The following is a 19,192-nucleotide window of genomic DNA, read 5'->3' on the forward strand; positions in this document are numbered from 1 at the left end:
TATTGAGCTGGAAGTCGACACTTCCTCGACCAACACGTTTTGACTGTAATTTTCAAATCACTCGACGAAGTCGAGCCACTCTCGGGCCGCTTGATATGTCACGAATAGACTGCGGATCTTTATGCATTTATAGCAAACTTGAGTAGATGAAATTGATAGTTGTTGGAAAATTTTTTAAATTGAAGATGTCAATATATGATTTCTCCTCTATTAAAATCATTAAGGGAAGAGATGACATTCAATTTAGTTTCTATTTCCTGTAATCGACGCTGACATTTTTTATTTTGCATAAAGATCCGCAGTCTATCCGTGACACACTATCAGGTGGCCCGGTGGCCCGAGAGTGGCTCGACTTCGTCGAGCGCGTTCAGACGTCAGACAGAAGCGGACAAGTTCGTGCGAACGCAGAATTGAATCTCGAGTAGCGCGAAAACTCGCTCGCCCGAACTTGTCCGATTCTTTCCGAACCCGCCCGACGAGATCGAGACACTCCCGGGCAGCCCGATGCACTCGGGTAGCTGGAAACGCGTTCGAGCCGAAAATTATAAATTAAGTTTCTTTTCCCTTCTACGACACATTTTTTTTTGCACGAAGAAGTTTCAACCCTCTACACCTACCGAACCTTAAAAGTAACTGGTAAATGTTTCTTTGTATGAAAATGATGAGATTGATTTTATTTGGACTTTATGCAGCTCTCCTATTGTAATATGTTAATGTATTAGCTCGTTCGGAAAGTCATTTCGTTTTCTCCTTTGCTGAAGAAATAATTCAATTCAATTTAGTTTCTATTTCCTGTAATCGACGCTGACATTTTTTATTTTGCAGAAAGATCCGCAGTCTAGTAATGACAAACGGAAGCATTGCCATCCCTACACGATAAACAAAATTATTTTCCGAACGACCTGATAGTATGTAGTATGTAATTTAAATAAAAATATTAATTTTTGTCAGTAAAAAGAAAGACTGCTGCTGCTGCTGCTACACATTTACTTTACCGACATCTTAATGTGGAAGATCCACGTCAGCGCGACCAGCTCTGTATCACCTTACCGGGGCGAGAGACCCCCTGCTCCCTAGTACAAGGCCTGTACGTGCCTGTATGGCGCTGCGTACGGCATTCGAAACATTGGCGCGACTGTGTTGCCCTCTTACGGTGAGGCAAAATCCCCCACCGTTTTCCGTGCAGCCTCGCGGCAGCAGGAATCCAAAACGCGACATTGCTGCCCGGTGCAGCCCTGGTTGTCTGGGATGTTTCCATAATCAAAAAAACCTGAAGAAATACACATTAATAATCAGGATTAGACATAACTAACGTAATAATACAAAATAAATGTGGTCAACTGAAGACCAATATAAAATCGGCAGTTTTATGTTTTCCGATTCGTTTAAAAATAGATTATGCAACCGAAATTTTGAAAAAATCTCAGTCGTGTATGCTATTCGATAGAATATTCATGAATTTTTTCATAATTTTCTGTTGAACATGACGTGACTAAAAACAAATTTGGTTGGATACTTCTGACCATCTTTTCCGGCTATACCTTAAGAATCAACGAAAACATTATTTTAAAAATGCAAAATATATTTCCGTTTACATCATTAGGCCTAAAAAAAATTTAGCCCTAATTTCTCTTCGATATCTCTTTTAGATCAAAAGTTATAGCACAGTGCGCCGCGCGCTGTGCCGGGATTCACATGAGCGCCGCAAAGTGGGGCCTTTCGTCCTAATCGGAGACAAAATCAAAGAACTTTCGATAGAAATGAGGCAGAGCGATGAAAATTTTTTAAAATTAAAGCTGAAACATTACAGAATATGGGAAAAATAGGGAGATTATGGTAAGAATGTTTTTTAACGTTGCGAAAATTCGTTAAACTTGCACAATTTCGAGAAAATTGTGGTTTTTCCAATACCACGCGCGGAAAAATTTTTTTTAAATTTTTACCATATATCATTTCCCGTAGATTTTGTCACGCTGATTTCAAATCTGGTCTCGAAATTTGTCTACGACCTCAGGATATTGCAAAATCGATTCCTTGAAATTCTACATGTTTAACGAATTTTCTCAAGGTTAAAAAACGTTCTTACCATAATCTCCCTATTTTTCCCATATTCTGTAATGTTTCAGCTTTAATTTTAAAAAAATTTCATCGCTCTGCCTTATTTCTATCGAAAGTTCTTCGATTTTGTCTCCGATTTGGACGAAAGGTCCCACTGTGCGCCGTCTCCAGATTCTGACTTTTCGCCTTGGCCTCATGCTTTCGAAACTTCGGTACATAACGTGAAAACTCTGCCCGTCTGAGTGCCTGTTCGATTGTTTGCGCGCTTCACACAAGCGTACCTCCACTCTGGCTGTGTGAACTACCTGCTCGACTGATCGACGCCGACGCGTTCCTTCGATTTTTACGTTGCCGAAGTTTCGGAAGCATGAGTCGGAAAGTCGGAATCTGGAGACGGCGCGCATTTGAATCCCGGCACAGCGAGCGGCGCGGCGATAACAGAACATACGGACAATACATAGAACGTCCGTATATTAGGATATTCGGATAATGGTGGTACGGATACGGGAGTCTCTACTGTATTTAAAGAACAAGTAGACATAATTGAAATCGTAATTCTAATTGCAATTTTATAGCACTCAATATAAATAGTACCGTATACTCATCTTTTTTTTATCGATGAATATGATCACTAACTAAAATAAATTCCTAATAAGATAAAAAAATGTTAACAACCCATTCAACCCATTAAAAAGTGTTAAACACGCGACTGAACATGTTGGTGAAAGTCTCATTTGGGGGTGAACGGAACAAAATTTAAGCTAGTGCTTGGTGTTTTCCAGCCATCTGGAAACCAGAAACGGTGTAGCTTCGAATAATTTTCTGTCAGGGCGGCGAAGGCTTCGGTCGCCATGGCCAAGTGGTGCAATAAATACGGCCAGGTAACACGACGCGCCACGGCCAACCAGGCATATCGGCATGAAACTGCATGAAACCACTAACAAGTAAATTGCAGACCTTGTTTATTTTTCGTAATTGTTTCATGTAAATGACGCTAGCTGCTTCGTGTGGCGTTCTTCCGATTAAAAAAAGACTAAACTCGAGATAGAATTTGGACTGTGGATAGTGGATTTATTAAAAGTCTTCGAATAACGGCACAATCAATTTTCTACCGAAACCGAAATAATACCGGTATTTTTTCGGTTTTTCCAATGCTTAGGTTGCTCCAAATGAAAAAGGAACTACATAAAACATTCAGCTAAAGACCTTCCAGATGTACCTCCCAACAAAGTGATTTTTAGCCAGCCGAAAGAAGCACAGCCGATGTAGCCAGATGTATTCTTTATAACCGTAGCTACCTGCAACCGAACATACTCCTTGGTTTCAAATCCTTGCTTTAGTTTATTAAAACGGAGTAGACTCGTTTTCAGGATTGCAAGGGTGCGGGATTCGTCTCTTCTCATCTCTCGATAATAATACAAACACGGGGTTTTTCACTAGTCAAAAACGCTAGAAAAAAGATCGATCTAGGACACTATCTGCCTCAAAAGTTCTATTTTTTCGTTTACGAGGCGTAATTGGCATTATTCGGCAGCATGTAGCTATGAAAATAGCTTGTATGCTTCCGAATAATGCAAATTACGGTGACGACTAATGCAAATTTCGCCTCGTAAACGGAAAATAGGACTTTTGAGGCAGATAGTGTCCTAGATCGATCTTTTATCTAGCGTTTTTAACTAGTGAGAAACCCCGTGTTTGTATTATTATCGAGAGATGAGAAGAGGCGAATCCCGCACCCTTGCAATCCTGGAAAAAGGCTATACGGGAACTGCAATTACTCGAATTAATATTCGGACATTCTAAAAAAGACGAGAACTTTTTTAATATTGTACTAAACGATTTGAACTTTTTTGGGGAGCTGGAGCAATTAGTTTACTACAGGATGTGAAAAGAAATTTTTTCAAAAATTGCAATTGATCGGAATTGTATGAAAAAATACTAAGAGTTGCATTTTACAACTTTTTTATGTGGGCCCATATTGAAAAATTGAAAAATACGCTTTGTAGATCTGTGTCGACTAAACATATTTTGAAAATTTCGTCAAAATCGGTTGACGTTGCAATGAGCTACAAACGTTTAAAGATGGTAAAAATCGCAGATTTTCAGCCTACATCGAAGAATTCTTACATCTTTCAAGGCCTGTCGTTTTTTCCCGCATCAACCGATTTCGATGAAACTTTCACAGTGCACATTATTTACGCAGGCCTACATAACGTACTTTTTAAATTTTCAATATAGGCCCGCGCGAAAAAGTTGTAAAATGTAATGTAGCGGCCATCGGCACGTACATTTAGTAGCATTTGGCGTGCAAATGGTCGAGCGAATTTATGGAACCCGTTGGCACACAGCTGTTTTTGGGAAAGCCGTTACTCGTCTTAGCGAGCGTTTTAGAGTCTTTGTTGTATCACGTTTTGGTAGTTAGACCCTGTTACCTTCGGCCCCAACAGTTAGTGCGGGTGCCGTAAATCTCGAGATTCCGAAGGGACCGCGAAGCTAGGCAGGTAGGCGATAGCCGGACACGTCATGAACCGCGGGCCCGTAGGAAATTCCGTTGCATTACCAAACTTCTGGGACCGCCCCCGCGTTCAGACAAAGCGCGCCAAGGGCGCAAGGAATAAGGGAGGCGCAAAGAGAGTCCCCGAGAAAATAGCCGATTGGCCGAAAAAGGCGAATACAGGCCCGGCCAATCAGGACGATTTGAAGAAAATCGCAGCTATCGAGCATCGAAGACGGACGACAAAAAGTCAGTCTAGCCCGAGCGCACAGCGAGACAACTTGTAGCTACTGAGAACAAATAAAGAGTTCACTCCTGTCAAGCATAGGACACGCAAAGTTGATTTCTACCTCGAATCCACTTAATCCTACATTGGTGACATCGACGTTTCAGGAGTAACGGTCTCTTTTGTACGTGTTCGCGTAACATAGTAAGTGTTCGCGTAAAGTAGTGAGTGTTCGTGCGTGGCATTAGTTTCGAAATGGCAGACCCTGCACCTTCAACGTCAACCTCAACCACGATGGCCGAAGTGCATCGAGTAGCGGTCCGTGTACCACCTTTTTGGCCGGAACAACCATTGATTTGGTTTAGCCAAATCGAGGCACAGTTCATTTTGAATGGGGTCACAGCTGACACGACAAAATTTTACTATGTCATGTCACAGCTGGAAACTAAATATGCAATTGAAGTGCAAGACATTTTTACCAACCCGCCGGTAAAGGACAAGTACGAGACGCTGAAAACTGAGCTGATCAATCGCTTGTCAGCGTCGCAAGGCAAGCGGATTCGGCAACTGCTGGAGCAGGAAGAGATCGGAGACCGGTCCCCTTCGCAGTTCTTGCGTCACATGAGACGTTTAGCAGGGACCACTGTGACCGACGAATTTTTACGTACCCTTTGGGCAAGTAGGTTGCCGAACATGACGCGGGCCATCGTAACAGCGCAAGCAGACCTGCCGCTGAACAAATTGGCGGAAATAGCAGACCAGATCCACGCGGAGGGAGCTGGACAAGCGCAAGTAGCAAGCGTCGCGACGGACCGCGGGACAGAGATGTTGCTACAACGCTTGGAACAATTGGAGATGCGTATAGCGGAAATGTCATTTTCACGCCCGAAACAACGCGGAGGGGCGTTTTTTAGACGCAGGTCGCGGTCGAACAGCAAACATCGGGAGCAGCAGCCATCGTCGCAGTTAGGAAAGGAACGAATATGCTGGTATCATCAGGTATTCAAAGAACGGTCAACCAAATGTCGTGGACCATGCAGTTACAAGTCGTCGGGAAATGGGCCAGACCGACACTGAACGCGGCAAGCAGTGACGGCCCGATAACCAGCCGCCTTTTCGTTACGGATAAAGTAACCAAAGAAGAATATCTGATCGACACCGGTTCGGACCTTTGTGTATATCCACGCACACGCGTTAAAGGCAAACTGGAGAAGACGTCGTACGAGATGTTTGCGGCAAATGGTTCCACCATATGTACGTACGGGATACGTACAATCAACGTCAACCTGCGGCTCCGACGAGCGTTCCAGTGGAGGTTCGTGATAGCAGACGTCGACAAGCCCATTATTGGAGCAGATTTCCTGAGCCACTATGGACTACTTGTGGACCTGCAGAACAGACGCCTCCTAGACCAGGCTACGTCACTATTTTCGACCGGCAGGATCGCTGTGGACGAGGTCGGGTCAATCAAAACCGTCGTGGGAAATTCGCCGTATCACCAGATCTTGGCGCAGTTTCCCGATATCACGAGACCGACAGCGACCTCACGCAAGGTAAAACACGACGTTGTACATTACATCACCACGACTGACGGGCCCCCGATTTATTGTAAAACGCGTAGGCTATCCGCGGAAATGTATCAGGTCGCGCGAACAGAATTCGAGGAGCTATTGAGCCTGGGTCACATCCGTCCATCCAAAAGCCAGTGGGCTTCGGCCCTACATATGGTGTCCAAAAAGGATAACGGATGGCGACCCTGTGGTGATTATAGAGCTCTTAACGCGCGCACGATTCCAGACCGGTATCCGATCTCACATATAGAGGATTTTTCACGAATGCTAGCAGGGAAAACGGTTTTTTCGACAATAGATTTGGTGAGAGCGTATCATCAGATCCCGGTAAATGAAGACGATATTCCGAAAACAGCGATAACCACTCCGTTCGGATTGTTTGAGTACACCGTGATGCCGTTCGGCTTGAGAAATGCTGCACAAACATTCCAGCGCTTTATAGATACAGTGTTAAGAGGTCTTGATTTTTGTTATGTATATCTCGATGACATTTTAGTGGCATCAAGAGATGAAACAGAGCATAAGGAACATTTAAAGCAGCTTTTCTCACGACTGAATCAATATGGCATTATAATCAATCCGAGCAAATGTGTCTACGCCGCGGCAGAGGTAAAGTTTCTCGGGTATATCGTAAATAAAGATGGCACTAGACCACTAGCCGATAAAGTCAAAGCGATAGTAGATTTCCCGAAACCAGGGATCGTCAAACAACTCCGAAGGTTTCTAGGGATGATAAATTTTTACCGGAGATTTATACCTAACGCGGCAATCGTGCAGGCACCACTCAATCGGTTACTTTGTGGTCGCAAAGTTAAAGGAAACGCTCCGATTGAGTGGTCGTCTGAAGCAGAAAAAGCTTTTCAAGCATCCAAGGAAGCTTTAGCAAACGCGGCGTTATTAGCGCATCCGTCAAATCACACGCACCTCGCGATCATGGTAGACGCGTCAGATTTTGCGTTAGGTGCGACATTACAACAACGAGAAAAAGGTTCATGGAAACCGTTAGCTTTTCATACGAAAGCCTTGTCTCCTGCACAACGCAACTACAGCGCGTACGATCGCGAGTTGTTAGCTATATATGCTGCCGTAAAGCAATTCCGACATGCGGTCGAGGGCCGAACGTTTACGATATACACCGATCATAAACCCCTGGTGTTCGCATTCAGTCAAAAGACGGACAAATGTACACCCCGGCAGTTTAGGTACCTCAACTACGTAGGCCAATTTACAACCGACCTAAGGCATATTAGTGGTAAGGATAATGAGGTGGCAGACGCCTTGTCTAGAATCGAGTCCGTAGTCGCACCGTTAAATTACGACGAGTTAGCGCGATCACAGGATACGGATCAGGAATTAGAAGAGTTCCTGACTGCATCTGGCACCTCATAACAATTAGAACGCGTAAAATTATTGGACAGCGACGCTGATATTTATTGCGACATTTCGATGGGAAAGGCCAGACCGTTCGTCACAAAGCCTTTTCGACGTCAGGCATTTTTATCCACACACGCGATTTCGCATCCCGGAGTTAAAGCCACCGTGCGACTAATTAAAGAACGTTTCGTGTGGCCGTCTATCGAGAGGGATTGTCGCGAATGGGCCCGAAGTTGCATCGAATGTCAGCGCGCCAAGATAAGTAGGCATGTAGCAAGTCCTGTAGGAACATTCGCGTTACCGTCCGCTAGGTTCGAGCATGTTCACGTCGACCTAGTGGGCCCGTTACCGATATCACGCGGGAACAGATATTGTCTAACATGTGTGGACCGGTTTACGCGATGGCCAGAAGTTTTCCCTATCGAAAACATAGAGGCCGAAACCGTCGCAAGAGCGTTCGTTGCTGGATGGGTTGCACGTTTCGGTACACCTTTAAGGGTTACTACCGATCAGGGGAGACAATTTGAATCCCAATTGTTTAAACAGCTCAACGTCCTACTAGGCACGACGCATTTGCGTACGACAGCATATCACCCGGCAGCGAACGGCTTGGTTGAACGGTTCCATAGACAATTAAAGGCAGCGATTAAATGTCACGGCGATGAGCGTTGGTCTGATGTGCTTCCCATAGTTTTGTTAGGCATCCGAGCCGCGTATCGTTCAGATTTAGAAGCATCAGTCGCTGAGCTAGTGTACGGCGAGAATTTAAGCTTGCCAGCAGAATTTTTCACTAACGGAACAGGAAATAATACAGAACCGGTAGAACTCGTAAAACAACTCCGTGATCGTTTTCGTGATGTGAGACCGGTAGCGGGATCGCGTCATGGACGGAAGAAAATTTTCGTTTTCAAAGATTTGTCCACGACATCACATGTGTTCGTACGAGTAGATTCGGTAAGAGGTCCGTTAGAAAATCCATACGAGGGACCATTCCTTGTTATTTCCCGTTCGGAGAAGACGTATGTCGTTCGGTTTAGAGGCAGGGACGTAACAATTTCTATTGATAGACTCAAGCCGGCGTACGTATTAGAAGATATTGAGGGGTCAAGTCAGACCCAAACGCAGACGTCATTACCTACCGATCAGACAATGACAAGGGATGATAGGTCGACTTCCGCGCAGGAGCCCGTAAGAACGCGTTCAGGTAGGCGTATTAACTTCCCGACGCGTTTACAGGTTGGTCGGTAGCTCGATTATAAGTACATAAGTAAGCAATGTAAATAGTAGTGTACATAGATAAACAGTTATACTTAAGTTAGTTAATAAATTTAGTGCTAGTTATAAGATAATTAAGCGTAATAGGACGTTTGCACTGGCAGGGGGGTGATGTAGCGGCCATCGGCACGTACATTTAGTAGCATTTGGCGTGCAAATGGTCGAGCGAATTTATGGAACCCGTTGGCACACAGCTGTTTTTGGGAAAGCCGTTACTCGTCTTAGCGAGCGTTTTAGAGTCTTTGTTGTATCACGTTTTGGTAGTTAGACCCTGTTACCTTCGGCCCCAACAGTTAGTGCGGGTGCCGTAAATCTCGAGATTCCGAAGGGACCGCGAAGCTAGGCAGGTAGGCGATAGCCGGACACGTCATGAACCGCGGGCCCGTAGGAAATTCCGTTGCATTACCAAACTTCTGGGACCGCCCCCGCGTTCAGACAAAGCGCGCCAAGGGCGCAAGGAATAAGGGAGGCGCAAAGAGAGTCCCCGAGAAAATAGCCGATTGGCCGAAAAAGGCGAATACAGGCCCGGCCAATCAGGACGATTTGAAGAAAATCGCAGCTACCGAGCATCGAAGACGGACAACAAAAAGTCAGTCTAGCCCGAGCGCACAGCGAGACAACTTGTAGCTACTGAGAACAAATAAAGAGTTCACCCCTGTCAAGCATAGGACACGCAAAGTTGATTTCTACCTCGAATCCACTTAATCCTACAGTAACTTTTAGTATTTTCTCTGCAATTCCGACCAAATGCATTTTTTGAAAAAATTTCTTTTCACATCCTGCAGTAAACTAATTGTTCCAGCTCCCCCAAAAAATTCAAATCGTATAGTACAATATTAAAAAAGTTATCATCTTCTTTAGATCGTCCGAATATTAATTCGCGTAACTGTACGTATTAGGGGATAATTAATGTATTACTAGTTTATTGATTTATGTGTAGGTTTACTCTTAATGTAACTGTAAAGAAAATTACGGCGAGGGGGGAAGAACGTAACATTCAATTTGTACATATAGTTTCCATCTCTCTTGCGATCAATGCAGACAATTTTTATTTTGCTCAAAGATCCGCAGTCTAGGAAAAATAATATAGATATAATAGAAATAAATAAAATTTAATATTTTTTCATATCGGGTTTATTATTTCGTTTTCATTCAGAATCGGTATTTGGAATTGTCGGTAAAAAGGAAGACTGCTACATATTTGTACAATATGTAGAAATTCATTTCACCGACATTACCAACATTACTGACATAACATCACCGACGGTGCTGCCCTGTATAACGGCATCCGCCGCTCCACACAGACTCCACGAGCTGCCTTCCATTTGGACGGAAGAAGCTGCCCTCTAGATGCTGTGACGGCGGTGGACGGCGGACTTTGTTACATCTATGCGTATTTCTGGAAGCCCGCTGGCATGAACTCCACACTCTTTCTAGATGTACTCCAACCGTTGCTCCGAGCAGCCAATAAGCGGCGTCTGGAACGATACTGCCCTCCAAATTCACTCCACGCTCTGGACTATTCCTGGCAGTTCCAAACTGTGCTATCAGGGTCAGCTTTTCTTCGTAACTCCTCTCGTGAATCGCTCGAGTACAGTGCTGCTCTCACCGCATTTCTTCTTGGTTGAAAATGGTTGAAAAGAGGATTGTCTTATTATACAGACCTGCACAGACCTGGGCGACGCTGGCTCGAAAAATACATGTTGCTGTTGCTGCTTCTCACCAAAGAGGACTGAAGAGGACTAATCCTGACTAATCCTCTTTGCTTCTCACCTTCTCTTGCTCAGTAACACTCAATTACACTCATTGTCAGTAAGACAGTTCCAGTCCCCACGTCATCCACTCCGACAAAGGAGTTGCAGGCTGCAAATGGCTGCAACTTGCAGCAACATGTGTTTTTCGAGCCAACGTCGCCCAGATCTGTTATTATATTCGCCAATCACATCATCACATCAGTACGACTCGACGGTACTGCCCTCTTAAACAAATTCAGCTTCGGCCGGCCGGCTGCCTTCAATTTGCCTTCGGCTATTGCCCTCCGCTATTAGACGGCAAAAATAGCTACTAATACGCGCGGAGAATCCCAGGCAAAAATCGAGTTAATCCCACCTTGAGCAACTCGAACAATAACGCAGCTCGGAACGGGCCAATTCTTAGCTCTAGGTAGGATCTACCCTCGGCAGGCCTGGTTATCAGGGTATCGAATATTTAGTCGATAGTTTTTAGTCGACTGAAATTTCGTTTTAGTGGTTATACGTCTAGATTGCGGGCTATAGTCTATGCCTACGTATAGATCTCATTTCTCACTCACTCTTACAGCATTGTACTGCAGTGCTCACTTAGTATTATAGGCACAGTAAGAGTAAATTGCGGTAAATATACCAGACAATAATTAAATAATTAATAATAATAAAAATAATTTTTTTATAATTTTTAATAATTCGATATCGCTAATGAGTGAATGTATTTGATAGTAAATCTTATAAAATTTATTCAAAACATCCGCCGTTAAAATTCAACCAATAGCTCGATAGTTAGTTTTCAGTCGTTTACAGGTTATTCTCGTATCAACGCGCGCGGCAGCGCGCGCACCAAGTTCCCCTCCCGCCACCTCTAAGCTGCCGAGTAGTTATTCTCGTACGATAGTTTTGCGCTTTTTAGCCATATTGCCACCGCCGCTGCCGCTCTCCCCGGTAACCTAGGTCAACCAAAATTTTTATTTGAGCTAGATATAATATCAACTAACTCTCATGTAAAAAGCAACTTTCTACCTAGCCTGGAACCTGAGATAAAAATACCCCAAAAACGCATAATTCTTGGAATATATATAGGAGGATGATGATGATGATGATGATGATGATGATCATGTTAATTCTAACCCACTTCCAGACAAGCTAGAAACTTGAAATTTTGGAATCAGGTTTCTTTTATATCCAAACCAACAGGAAAAATCGAAAATCCCGAAAAAAAATTTTTTTTTTCGAAAAACCCGAAAAAAAATTTTTTTTTTCTTAAAATCAAAATACCACCTACGTCATGTGGTTGGGCATACCGTATATGCTTTGGGTTAAGGCCTTTCGAAAATTTCGTTATTTTTGCGATAGGACGCACCGTTCCCGAGATACAGCCATTTTTTATTTAAGACTAGCTCGGCTAACCATCCCCACCACTTCTGTTACGCATTTTCGTGTCATGAATTCCATGACGCGGATTAGGCTTACACCCTGCCAAAAGAAGTTTCACTTCAAAAATTCCTTACAACATTTAAGTAATTAAGTGATTCAGCGAGAATTCTAACTTTGCCATTGAAGAGGCAGCAAGTTCAAACTCGACATTTCATTTCAAGTGAAAACACTATAATATCAATTCGGTGAGTTTTTCCTTTGTCCTGGCCGCCTTTGTTCCGGCCAACCGTCACTATTTAGGCCGATCCGTCTTGCTGGGATCTCATAACGCGCGGTTGACGTCACACAGCCGATCCGCCTTGCCAGATTATCGCTACGCTTCGGTTACTTTGCGACACACTTGCTCCGTTTATACACAACAGCGTATATACCGCGTTTTTGCGTACCGTTCTATCGTCTAACCGCTCTTCGTTTAACCGCCTTTTCGTGGGATCGCTTGTTCGTCGCGTGTAGTTTAAGAATTGTGTTCATTAAACATACGTGTTTGTTAAGTACATTGTTCGTTTTCTACGCTCCCACTCACGATCGGTCACTTCGCGTTCCGATCTCAAACAGCCTTCAAAATGCAGTTCTTTACAGAAAACAATGATGGACGCGAAAAAGACTGCAACTCAAACGTAGACACTGGCAATTATGATACTCTTATGTCTCCTAATGTCGATGCAGAACTAAGTAGCAGAGCAAATCCTTCACCTGTCCCAAACGAAGGATACTATCTGGCTCCTGCAGTTGATACTACATCAGCTGATAATATTCTTAGTTCGGCACATAGTTCTAAGAAAGGTCGTCCAAAGAAACGCCGTACAGGTCGTCCAAAAACATCTCAAATAACAGCGGCAGAACAAAATCGGTTAGCTGCTGCTAAGTACCGGGATAGTCACCCTGACGCCGTTCGTGCCGCTAAGGACAAGTACCGGGATAGTCACCCTGACGCCGTTCGTGCCGCTAAGGACAAGTACCGGGATAGTCACCCTGAAGCCGTACGTGCTGCTAAGGACAAGTACCGGGATAGTCACCCTGAAGCCGTTCGTGCCGCTAAGGACAAGCACCGGGATAGTCACCCTGAAGCCGTTCTTGCCGCTAAGGACAAGTACCGGGATAGTCACCCTGAAGCCGTTCGTGCCGCTAAAGACAAGTATATACACAAAAATCATGAGGCAGTTCGTGCCTCTGTTAATGCATACCAGCAAAGCCATCCTGGTGTCGTTCGCGCCGCTATGGACAAGTACCATCAGAGCCACCCTCAGGTAGTTCGCGCTGCCAAAAGTCGATGGTCTCAGAGGGATCAAGCTGCTAAGAAGATTTACAGTCAACATTACCGCACTCCGTTGTCCACTCTATCTGACGAAATGCAGTCCATAACCATCAATGGCGAAGCGGCGCCAATAGTTAAGATGGCCGCTGATGGCAACTGCCTCTTTAGGGCACTATCTCACCATGTATTTAAAACTCAGGATGATCATTTGCAGATGCGTAGGCGCTTGGTTGAACAAGTATTCAGCGACTTTCACAGATATCAAATTCACACTGTTCGTGCTATAGGCGACATTTATCCTAGCAAGGAAATGTATAAATTCGATATGGGTCAATTTGGATGTTATGGTTCACTTGCAGAAGTGATGGCAGCTGGTGACATCTTTACACAGTTTTCCTTTGAGGTCTACCAACTCGAGAAAGGTGTCAGCGTTTGGAAGGGAACATATGGAACAGGATCTGTCATTAAAAGGATTTTATATGACGGAAACGGACTTACAGGTCATTATGATGCCATTGGTGACGGAGTATTAGTTAATATGCAGGCTTCCCGACTGCCTTCTGATGTGATTAAAGTCGAGAATAGTAATCCGGCCCCTACCTCAAGTCTCTTGTCACAACCGCAATTTCAAAGCAAAAAGTTGCACAAAATCGTAGACTGCACACTACTGTGAAACATATCAGCAAAAAGCACCGCAAACAGCAATCCATGCGTTTGCGTGGTAACAGAACAAATGCTATTATGAAAATTTATTTAAAGATAAAGGAGCGAGACAAGAGCAAGAGACGTTTGGAGGCAGAGCGTATTTATAAATGGGCTATGCAGCGAAGACAACAATTGATTCGCTATTTTACTTTAAAGTGTCAATATCTGTCATCCTTTGCTCAAACTCTCTTGGCAAAGTACAAAGTTTCAGATCTACACGAGGACGTCTTTGATAATTTCATGATCTTGCTGGCCCCAAGTGTACATGTGCCGTCTCAACAGCCATACTACAGTGAAACTTCATATGTGTGCATGCCTCGCGGAAAGGAACCTATAGCTGTTGGAAGGTCAGGCATTGCTTACTTGGTATTTCCTCCTATATCTACCGAATCAAAACGGTACCAAGACATTGCTTCTACATTTTCATGCTCCCGCGATCTATGTAACTTCACTCATGAATGTTTCCAGTCGCTTATAAGCACAATGAAAGAATTGGCCGCTGCCACTCCAACAACTTTGGTAGAAGCAAACATTGGCAATTGCATCAAATTATTAAGTCCACTACATGCACACTTTCCGAATATGCGCACTTTCATACGGCGATTGTATGAAACTCAGCATTGTTTGAACTCTATAAAAGACGTAGACAATGCCCTTAATCAACCAAATATCACATTGCTCCAGAAATTCATGAATGAGGCCCTAGCTGCATCTCTTATCTTGCAAGTTGATTCTGAGGACAAAGTAGACAACGAAGACTCAATACTAGAAAAGTACTCAAAAGCTTTCAAAATCCATAAGAAGACATCCCGTGATATCCCTATACATGACTGCATCTCGTGTCATCAACTGTGTTCCCAAGCGAAGGGCTCTTATTTAGGCAAATTGCAAAAACCTCTGAAAAGTGATGAGTGGAAAAAACTTCTTGACCACTATTCCATCAATAATGTGACGAGAGAGAATGATTTTATTTGCAATTACTGTCGTGAGAAATACCGCGCTAATACTATGCCTTCAAGAAGTATACTCAATGACTTATTTGTAACCACGCAGCCATCCGTCATCGCTTGTCTAAGCGACTACGAAAAGCTTCTAATTCAGCGAGCCAAGGCCTTTCAAGTAGTGGTGACCATGCAGCCTGTAGGAAATAAGCATATTCCTAACCGTCACCTTGTGAAGAAAGTTAAAGGTCGAACATTTCATCTCCCGTTGCCGCTTGAAGAAACTATCAGGAAGATGCCTGATCCATCAGTGGCAGTCAATTTGACGGACTTTTTTATACTTCTGCGCGGTGTTCCAACCAAGAACAAGGTCGTTTGGGAGGATCTCGTGGATATGAATAAAGTTTATGCAGCATTGCAACACTTAAAATTTTATAACCCATTATATCAGGATATACAGTTACCTGATACAGCAGAGAAATTGCAGCCAACAAGTTTGGATCCAATTTTTTCAGTTAATAGTGAAATCCGGCCCAATGCTCCTGATGAAGAAGACCTAGACAGCAATGCAATGATTACTCAGATGGCAGCTGACAAAAATGTCGAGGAGTATTATGAAAATTACACTATTCACCCCATACATCATCCTCGAGGCAGTGCCTCGAGTTCAGATCTCTATCAACTTAAAAAGGTATTGGCTGTTCCTATTGACTCTAGGGACAAGCTTTTGGATGTAAAGTGCTTCCCAGACTTATATCCTGAGGGCAAGTTCGGCCAATTCCAAGTCAGACCTGTCAATTTGTCTCACGCTGAGTACATTAAGTGTAGAATCAAGTCAATCCACTCAAGGTTCAGGCTAAATCATCAGTATTTGTTCTTCTTACTGCATGATGCCAACATACGACACCTAAATGCTGGCATCTTCTTCACAATGAATGTTACTCGCGTGGGCGGAAGAATGAGTGCCGGTGATTACATGAAAAAACTAGAGGGTTATTGTTGCTCGCTCGCTTCGCTCGCTCGCGAGTAGGGTTGTTTTTGCTCGCTCGCTTCGCGAGCTCGCGGATAGGACTGCTCTTGCGAAAGGGTTAGTGGTACGCATGGCTAGTAGTACCTATAGCTATTAATGTTTTTTTGATTTGGTGTGTGACTCTCCACGAGCCACACAAAGAACTTCCCGATTCGTTAGTTGCAGTATATTATTATCATTATTTTTAGTACGTTTTAAGAAGATTATACGTTTTCAGGGAAATTCAATAGTTTTCTACTTATCAAGATGTTTGCTATATGGCGTCGCCTTAAACGAACATCGTAGACTCGTTGCTCGCTTGGTTCCTTGTTATAGCGTACTGATGTTGCAAAATAAATTGTCTTAATTATTATAGTTTTTCGCAAACGATACGACTCCTCATTATCCGGGTTAGCAGTATTGACCTTGGTTTTCTTCGATACTGTTAATTTAAATTGTCCCAAAATATATAAACCGCTCAATTTTGAAACTCTGCTCAGTGCTACATACAACATGTGTAAAGTTCGTTTTTCTGATGTTTTAAAATTCAAACATACTTTTCTCGTATGTTTGTCCCTGACTTTTATGAATCGTAATCGCTTCAGCAGGAACCACTGGAAATTGACTACGTGTGATTTGATATTTTTCCTCACTCGACATATTTACTTGATTCGATATTTTTATTATTGGTGGCAAATTTTGATGAATATTTGCATTTTTCATATAATCACGATAACGAGTTCTTACTTTCACTCCTACTCTGGCCAATTGAAAATCTAACCACAATATAGACGGAATTTTAGTATTTTCTTGAAAAGTAATAAATTTTAATATTCCGCATGTGTGCTCCATTAACCAATCCGTTTTCAACATTAATGTTATTAATAATTATCATATTGTTTATATTAATTTTCAATTTAATCTCAGTTAATAATTCGTTTTGAACTGATTGTTTTTTTAAAGATTGTAATATAAATTTTTTTTGTACTTTCATCGATATTCTTTGAAAATGTATTCTCGGGAGTAGAGATGATTAACTCACTCTTGCATTGGGATAATTTTCGATTATTGTAAGCGGAAACATTAGCGTAAGGTACAAAAAAAAAATTTTTTTTTAAATTAAAAAAATTTTTTTTAATTTAAGAAAAATGAAAAAAAAATTTTTTTGTGTAATTACGTTTGTTTCTTCGGTGGAAACTTTCCATTCTCTCGTATAAATTGCATTGTAGAATCAACTCCGTTCGAAAAAAACTAAAAATCTAAAAAACTACTTGACCAATATGGACCAAAATCTAATCAGTTCTAAGTTACGACGGGGCACATCGATTGCATCATTCATCATTCTGATCGCGTTGTTACTTTTTCAGAAAACGTTAACGAAAAATTTGATACCATAGAAACAGACATACGCACACACACACACACACACACACACACACACACATACGAACATTTTGCTTAAAATAGTCTAGAATGACTGCAATGACCATGAAACGTGAAGATCTGCTAAAAAATCGATTTTCGATTTTCGGGGTCATTACAATTACTTCCCTATAAAATCGGGAAGTTAACTAGCCAATGAGGAACTCGCAGGTGACATTAATGCAATTTTTAATAAGCTGCGAAACACTGAGGAATTCTGGTCCCGAATACGTAACGACGTCAATTGCATGACGAGACACTATGGCCCAGCAACGTGGTTTCTTACTTTGAGTCCCTCAGAGTGGGAGTGGGAAGATCTGGGAGAATATTTAAGAGAAATTAACACTGTGAAATGGTGTAAAAAGTCTGTTAGCGAGCTAATCTCCCTGGATCCCGTAGCTGCATCGCGGTTTATCGACATCCAGTTTCATGCTATGATGAGTTTCCTCCTTTCCCCTGACAACCCATTGGGAGAAATCGAGCATTACTTCTGGAGACGGGAATATCCAAACCAAAACACTTCGTGTAAAGGTTGACCAAGTTCCCCGGCCCATCCACTTCAGTGATATGAAGGATGGACCAAGTTCCTCTCGCCTATCAAAGTTGTGATACGATGGATGGACCAAGTTCCTCTCGCCTATAAGGGCTGTGATATCGGGAAGGACCAATTCCCAGAGGCCAATGATTGTTGTATTCAAACTTTACAACCTACGGAACTTGGCGTCTGCGCTGGCACTACTACTCTGACTTGCATGAGAAAAATTTATATCCGGATACGGCGCAGAAGGAGACGATACTGCAGGAGACGCAGCAACGGCAGATTTAAAAATATTCGTAAGATTTTTGCTTGAGCAGTTGGGAATCCGGATATAAATTTTTCTCTTGCAATTCAAAATACTATTGCCAGCGCAGACGCCAAGTTCCGTAGGTTGTAAAGTTTGAATACAACAATCATTGGCCTCTGGGAATTGGTCCTTCCCGATATCACAGCCCTTATAGGCGAGAGGAACTTGGTCCATCCATCGTATCACAACTTTGATAGGCGAGAGGAACTTGGTCCATCCTTCATATCACTGAAGTGGATGGGCCGGGGAACTTGGTCAACCTTTACACGAAGTGTTTTGGTTTGGATATCATGTTATTTTTGTAAGAAATGACCAGATATTCGGAGGATTCATAGACGGAAGTTAATTTGCAGAAAATAGCATGATGCATCTCACTTAAAACACGCACGTGGCTGTATCTCGGGAACGGTGCGTCCTATCGCAAAAATAACGAAATTTTCGAAAGGCTTTAACCCAAAGCATATACGGTATGCCCAACCACATGACGTAGGTGGTATTTTGATTTTAAGAAAAAAAAAAAATTTTTTCGGGTTTTTCGGAAAAAAAAAATTTTTTTTCGGGATTTTCGATTTTTCCTGTTGGTTTGGATATAAAAGAAACCTGATTCCAAAATTTCAAGTTTGTGAGGAAAAGGATATACGGGTGCGCGATCATTGTCATCTAACAGGACGATATAGAGGCCCCACGCATCAAGATTGCAATTTAAATTACAAAAATTCGTTTTGCATTCCCATAGTTTTCCACAATTTATCCGGGTACGATTCACATTTCATTATCGAAGAAATAGCTAATGCGTTTGAAGGTAGTGTCAACGTATTACCAATAACTAAAG

The sequence above is a fragment of the Lasioglossum baleicum genome, chromosome 19 (genome assembly GCF_051020765.1).
Source record: "Lasioglossum baleicum chromosome 19, iyLasBale1, whole genome shotgun sequence".
NCBI classification, from domain to species: Eukaryota; Metazoa; Arthropoda; class Insecta; order Hymenoptera; family Halictidae; genus Lasioglossum; species Lasioglossum baleicum.